The following is a 7,027-nucleotide window of genomic DNA, read 5'->3' on the forward strand; positions in this document are numbered from 1 at the left end:
GTATGCAGGGGTGCCTGCACGGGGTGGGAAGGGGCGGCGGCGGGCTGCCTGTGCTCTCTCAGCCGGGGCGGCGGTGGGGGGGCTTGCGGGGGGTGGCTGGGGTCGGCAGGCCGGCCCTGCCGGAGGCCCGTATGCAGGGGTGCCTGCACGGGGTGGGTGGGCCTGCGGCGGGCTGCCTGTGCTCTCTGAGCCGGGGCGGCGGTGGGGGGGGCTTGCGGGGGGTGGCTGGGGGCGGCAGGCCGGCCCTGCCGGAGGCCCGTATGCAGGGGTGCCTGCACGGGGTGGGTGGGCCTGCGGCGGGCTGCCTGTGCTCTCTGAGCCGGGGCGGCGGTGGGGGGGGCTTGCGGGGGGTGGCTGGGGGCGGCAGGCCGGCCCTGCCGGAGGCCCGTATGCAGGGGTGCCTGCACGGGGTGGGAAGGGGCGGCGGCGGGGTGCCTGTGCTCTCTCAGCCGGGGCGGCGGTGGGGGGGCTTGCGGGGGTTGTCTGGGGGCGGCAGGCCGGTCCTGCCGGAGGCCCGTATGCAGGGGTGCCTGCACGGGGTGGGAAGGGGCGGCGGCGGGCTGCCTGTGCTGTCTCAGCCGGGGCGGCGGTGGGGGGGCTTGTGGGGGGTGGCTGGGGGCGGCAGGCCGGCCCGGCCGGAGGCCCGTATGCAGGGGTGCCTGCACGGGGTAGGAAGGGCCGGCGGCGGGGTGCCTGTGCTCTCTCAGCCGAGGCGGCGGTGGGGGGGCTTGTGGGGGGTGGCTGGGGGCGGCAGGCCGGCCCTGCCGGAGGCCCGTATGCAGGGGTGCCTGCACGGGGTGGGAAGGGGCAGCGGCGGGCTGCCTGTGCTGTCTCAGCCGGGGCGGCGGTGGGGGGGCCTGCGGCGGGTGGCTGGGGGCGGCAGGCCGGCCCTGCCGGAGGCCCGTATGCAGGGGTGCCTGCACGGGGTGGGAAGGGCCGGCGGCGGGCTGCCTGTGCTCTCTCAGCCGGGGCGGCGGTGGGGGGGCTTGCGGAGGGGTGGCTGGGGTCGGCAGGCCGGCCCTGCCGGAGGCCCGTATGCAGGGGTGCCTGCACGGGGTGGGAAGGGCCGGCGGCGGGCTGCCTGTGCTGTCTCAGCCGGGGCGGCGGTGGGAGGGCTTGCGGGGGGTGGCTGGGGGCGGCAGGCCGGCCCTGCCGGAGGCCCGTATGCAGGGGTGCCTGCACGGGGTGGGAAGGGCCGGCGGCGGGCTGCCTGTGCTCTCTGAGCCGGGGCGGCGGTGGGGGGGCTTGCGGGGGGTGGCTGGGGGCGGCAGGCCGGCCCTGCCGGAGGCCCGTATGCAGGGGTGCCTGCACGGGGTGGGAAGGGCCGGCGGCGGGCTGCCTGTGCTGTCTCAGTCGGGGCGGCGGTGGGGGGGCTTGCGGGGGGTGGCTGGGGTCGGCAGGCCGGCCCTGCCGGAGGCCCGTATGCAGGGGTGCCTGCACGGGGTGGGTGGGCCTGCGGCGGGCTGCCTGTGCTCTCTGAGCCGTGGCGGCGGTGGGGGGGGCTTGCGGGGGGTGGCTGGGGGTCGGCAGGCCGGCCCTGCCGGAGGCCCGTATGCAGGGGTGCCTGCACGGGGTGGGAAGGGCCGGCGGCGGGCTGCCTGTGCTCTCTCAGCCGGGGCGGCGGTGGGGGGGGTTGCGGGGGGTGGCTGTGGGCGGCAGGCCGGCCCTGCCGGAGGCCCGTATGCAGGGGTGCCTGCACGGGGTGGGAAGGGCCGGCGGCGGGCTGCCTGTGCTCTCTCAGCCGGGGCGGCGGTGGGGGGGGTTGCGGGGGGTGGCTGGGGGCGGCAGGCCGGCCCTGCCGGAGGCCCGTATGCAGGGGTGCCTGCACGGGGTGGGAAGGGCCGGCGGCGGGCTGCCTGTGCTCTCTCAGCCGGGGCGGCGGTGGGGGGGCTTGCGGGGGGTGGCTGGGGTCGGCAGGCCGGCCCTGCCGGAGGCCCGTATGCAGGGGTGCCTGCACGGGGTGGGAAGGGCCGGCGGCGGGCTGCCTGTGCTGTCTCAGCCGGGGCGGCGGTGGGGGGGCTTGTGGGGGGTGGCTGGGGGCTGCAGGCCGGCCCTGCCGGAGGCCCGTATGCAGGGGTGCCTGCACGGGGTGGGAAGGGCCGGCGGCGGGCTGCCTGTGCTCTCTCAGCCGGGGCGGCGGTGGGGGGGGTTGCGGGGGGTGGCTGGGGGCGGCAGGCCGGCCCTGCCGGAGGCCCGTATGCAGGGGTGCCTGCACGGGGTGGGAAGGGCCGGCGGCGGGCTGCCTGTGCTGTCTCAGACGGGGCGGCGGTGGGGGGGCTTGCGGGGGGTGGCTGGGGTCGGCAGGCCGGCCCTGCCGGAGGCCCGTATGCAGGGGTGCCTGCACGGGGTGGGTGGGCCTGCGGCGGGCTGCCTGTGCTCTCTGAGCCGGGGCGGCGGTGGGGGGGGCTTGCGGGGGGTGGCTGGGGTCGGCAGGCCGGCCCTGCCGGAGGCCCGTATGCAGGGGTGCCTGCACGGGGTGGGAAGGGCCGGCGGCGGGCTGCCTGTGATCTCTCAGCCGGGGCGGCGGTGGGGGGGGTTGCGGGGGGTGGCTGGGGGCGGCAGGCCGGCCCTGCCGGAGGCCCGTATGCAGGGGTGCCTGCACGGGGTGGGAAGGGCCGGCGGCGGGCTGCCTGTGCTCTCTGAGCCGGGGCGGCGGTGGGGGGGGCTTGCGGGCGGTGGCTGGGGTCGGCAGGCCGGCCCTGCCGGAGGCCCGTATGCAGGGGTGCCTGCACGGGGTGGGAAGGGCCGGCGGCGGGCTGCCTGTGCTCTCTCAGCCGGGGCGGCGGTGGGGGGGCTTGCGGGGGGTGGCTGGGGGCGGCAGGCCGGCCCTGCCGGAGGCCCGTATGCAGGGGTGCCTGCACGGGGTGGGAAGGGCCGGCGGCGGGCTGCCTGTGATCTCTCAGCCGGGGCGGCGGTGGGGGGGGTTGCGGGGGGTGGCTGGGGGCGGCAGGCCGGCCCTGCCGGAGGCCCGTATGCAGGGGTGCCTGCACGGGGTGGGAAGGGCCGGCGGCGGGCTGCCTGTGCTCTCTGAGCCGGGGCGGCGGTGGGGGGGGCTTGCGGGGGGTGGCTGGGGTCGGCAGGCCGGCCCTGCCGGAGGCCCGTATGCAGGGGTGCCTGCACGGGGTGGGAAGGGCCGGCGGCGGGCTGCCTGTGCTGTCTCAGCCGGGGCGGCGGTGGGGGGGCTTGCGGGGGGTGGCTGGGGGCGGCAGGCCGGCCCTGCCGGAGGCCCGTATGCAGGGGTGCCTGCACGGGGTGGGAAGGGGCGGCGGCGGGCTGCCTGTGCTCTCTGAGCCGGGGCGGCGGTGGGGGGGCTTGCGGGGGGTGGCTGGGGGCGGCAGGCCGGCCCTGCCGGAGGCCCGTATGCAGGGGTGCCTGCACGGGGTGGGAAGGGCCGGCGGCGGGCTGCCTGTGCTGTCTCAGTCGGGGCGGCGGTGGGGGGGCTTGCGGGGGGTGGCTGGGGGCGGCAGGCCGGCCCTGCCGGAGGCCCGTATGCAGGGGTGCCTGCACGGGGTGGGAAGGGGCGGCGGCGGGCTGCCTGTGCTCTCTGAGCCGGGGCGGCGGTGGGGGGGCTTGCGGGGGGTGGCTGGGGGCGGCAGGCCGGCCCTGCCGGAGGCCCGTTTGCAGGGGTGCCTGCACGGGGGTGGGTTGGGGGGGGCGGCGGGAATTTTTTGGTTTTTGTTGCTTTTTTATTTCTTTTTCCGCTTTTGAAACAGAGACGCCGCCCCGTCCTCGGGCGTTTCAGCCGAGCTGATGGAAAGCGGCGCCCCTTCCCGTCGCTTGCGGGGGGGGGTGGTGCAGGAGGGGGGAGGCGGCGCGCGCCTGAAATTCCCCTCGCCACCCCCCGTTTCCGAGACTTCGCCGTATCTAGTGGAAGGCGCTAAGCTTGGCCGGACTGTCTCGCTGAAGGCTTTCTTACTCTGCATCGGTTCTGACGGTGGGCGAGAAAAAAAAACAAAACCAAAGCAGAGCAGGGAAACAGTTACAAAAAGTTCTTGAGAGCCAGCACCGGCCCGCCCATCGGCAGACGGAGCGGCGCCCGGGGTCAACGAGTGCCACCCTGCTGCTTAGCAACCGGAACCCGAGCCGGCCCGCCCCGCCCACCCGCCGGCAAGGGGCGGGCGCTTCCCCGCGGCAGAAGGGGGAGACAGAGACTGAGAGACGGGGTCGAGGAGCAGGCGGGGAGCCTTGCGCTGAGGTAGGCTGGGGACGGGGCCTCTTTTCCGAGAAGATTGAGGTTTGAGTCGGGGGGGGGGGGGGGGGGCGGCGGCAGGGGCTGCTTGTGCGCTCTCGGCCGGGGCGGCGGTGGGGGGGTGGCGGGGTGGGGGGGGGCAGCGGAGCGGCCGTGCCGGAGGCCCGTATGCAGGGGTGCCCGCACCGGGGGGGGGGTGGGGGGGGGCGGCGGCAGGGGCTGCTTGTGCGCTCTCGGCCGGGGCGGCGGTGGGGGGGGGCTTGCGGGTGGGGGTGCGGCGGCCGGGCTGCCGTGCCGGAGGCCCGTTTGCAGGGGTGCCTGCACGGGGGGAGGTGGGGGGGGGGGGGGGGGGGGGGGGGCGGGGCGGCGGGAATTTTTTGGTTTTTGTTGCTTTTTTATTTTTTTTCCGCTTTTGAAACACAGACGCCGCCCCGCCTTCGGGCGTTTCAGCCGAGCTGATAGAAAGCTGCGCCCCTTCCCGTTGCTTGCGGGGGGGGTTGGTACCGCGGAAGGGGGTGGCGGGGGGGGCGGGAACGGGACGGGGACGGGGACGGGGACGGGGACGGGGACGGGGACGGGTCTGGCCGACGGGTCTGGACGACAGCGCCCCCCCCACCCCGCGTCCCGGCCGGCCACCACGTCTACCCGGGACCGGGTCGGCGGGGAGGACAGGTCTACCCGGGACCGGTTCGGCGGGGAGGACAGGTCTACCCGACAGCGCCCCCCCCATCGCCCCGCGTCCCGGCCGGCCACCACGTCTACCCGGGACCGGTTCGGCGGGGAGGACAGGTCTACCAGGGACCGGTTCGGCGGGGAGGACAGGTCTACCCGACAGCGCCCCCCCCATCCCGGGTCCCGGCCGGCCACCACGTCTACCCGGGACCGGTTCGGCGGGGAGGACAGGTCTACCCGGGACCGGGTCGGCGGGGAGGACAGGTCTACCCGACCGCGCCCGCCCCCGATCCCGAGTCCCGGCCGGCCACCACGTCTACCCGGGACCGGTTCGGCGGGGAGGACAGGTCTACCCGGGACCGGGTCGGCGGGGAGGACAGGTCTACCCGACCGCGCCCGCCCCCGATCCCGAGTCCCGGCCGGCCACCACGTCTACCCGGGACCGGTTCGGCGGGGAGGACAGGTCTACCCGGGACCGGGTCGGCGGGGAGGACAGGTCTACCCGACCGCGCCCGCCCCCGATCCCGAGTCCCGGCCGGCCACCACGTCTACCCGGGACCGGTTCGGCGGGGAGGACCGGTCTACCCGGGACCGGGTCGGCGGGGAGGACAGGTCTACCCGGGACCGGGTCGGCGGGGAGGACAGGTCTACCCGGGACCGGGTCGGCGGGGAGGACCGGTCTACCCGGGACCGGGTCGGCGGAGAGGACCGGTCTACCCGGGACCGGGTCGGCGGGGAGGACCGGTCTACCCGGGACCGGGTCGGCGGGGAGGACAGGTCTACCCGGGACCGGGTCGGCGGGGAGGACAGGTCTACCCGGGACCGGGTCGGCGGGGAGGACAGGTCTACCCGGGACCGGGTCGGCGGGGAGGACAGGTCTACCCGGGACCGGGTCGGCGGGGAGGACAGGTCTACCCTGGACCGGGTCGGCGGGGAGGACAGGTCTACCCGGGACCGGGTCGGCGGGGAGGACAGGTCTACCCGGGACCGGGTCGGCGGGGAGGACAGGTCTACCCGGGACCGGGTCGGCGGGGAGGACAGGTCTACCCGACCGCGCCCGCCCCCGATCCCGAGTCCCGGCCGGCCACCACGTCTACCCGGGACCGGTTCGGCGGGGAGGACCGGTCTACCCGGGACCGGGTCGGCGGGGAGGACAGGTCTACCCGGGACCGGGTCGGCGGGGAGGACAGGTCTACCCGGGACCGGGTCGGCGGGGAGGACCGGTCTACCCGGGACCGGGTCGGCGGAGAGGACCGGTCTACCCGGGACCGGGTCGGCGGGGAGGACCGGTCTACCCGGGACCGGGTCGGCGGGGAGGACAGGTCTACCCGGGACCGGGTCGGCGGGGAGGACAGGTCTACCCGGGACCGGGTCGGCGGGGAGGACAGGTCTACCCGGGACCGGGTCGGCGGGGAGGACAGGTCTACCCGGGACCGGGTCGGCGGGGAGGACCGGTCTACCCGGGACCGGGTCGGCGGGGGAGGACAGGTCTACCCGGGACCGGGTCGGCGGGGAGGACAGGTCTACCCGGGACCGGGTCGGCGGGGAGGACAGGTCTACCCGGGACCGGGTCGGCGGGGAGGACAGGTCTACCCGACCGCGCCCGCCCCCGATCCCGAGTCCCGGCCGGCCACCACGTCTACCCGGGACCGGTTCGGCGGGGAGGACAGGTCTACCCGGGACCGGGTCGGCGGGGAGGACAGGTCTACCCGACCGCGCCCGCCCCCGATCCCGAGTCCCGGCCGGCCACCACGTCTACCCGGGACCGGTTCGGCGGGGAGGACCGGTCTACCCGGGACCGGGTCGGCGGGGAGGACAGGTCTACCCGGGACCGGGTCGGCGGGGAGGACAGGTCTACCCGGGACCGGGTCGGCGGGGAGGACCGGTCTACCCGGGACCGGGTCGGCGGAGAGGACCGGTCTACCCGGGACCGGGTCGGCGGGGAGGACCGGTCTACCCGGGACCGGGTCGGCGGGGAGGACAGGTCTACCCGGGACCGGGTCGGCGGGGAGGACAGGTCTACCCGGGACCGGGTCGGCGGGGAGGACAGGTCTACCCGGGACCGGGTCGGCGGGGAGGACAGGTCTACCCGGGACCGGGTCGGCGGGGAGGACAGGTCTACCCTGGACCGGGTCGGCGGGGAGGACAGGTCTACCCGGGACCGGG

Source organism: Opisthocomus hoazin, unplaced genomic scaffold (genome assembly GCF_030867145.1).
Source record: "Opisthocomus hoazin isolate bOpiHoa1 unplaced genomic scaffold, bOpiHoa1.hap1 HAP1_SCAFFOLD_151, whole genome shotgun sequence".
NCBI classification, from domain to species: domain Eukaryota; kingdom Metazoa; phylum Chordata; class Aves; order Opisthocomiformes; family Opisthocomidae; genus Opisthocomus; species Opisthocomus hoazin.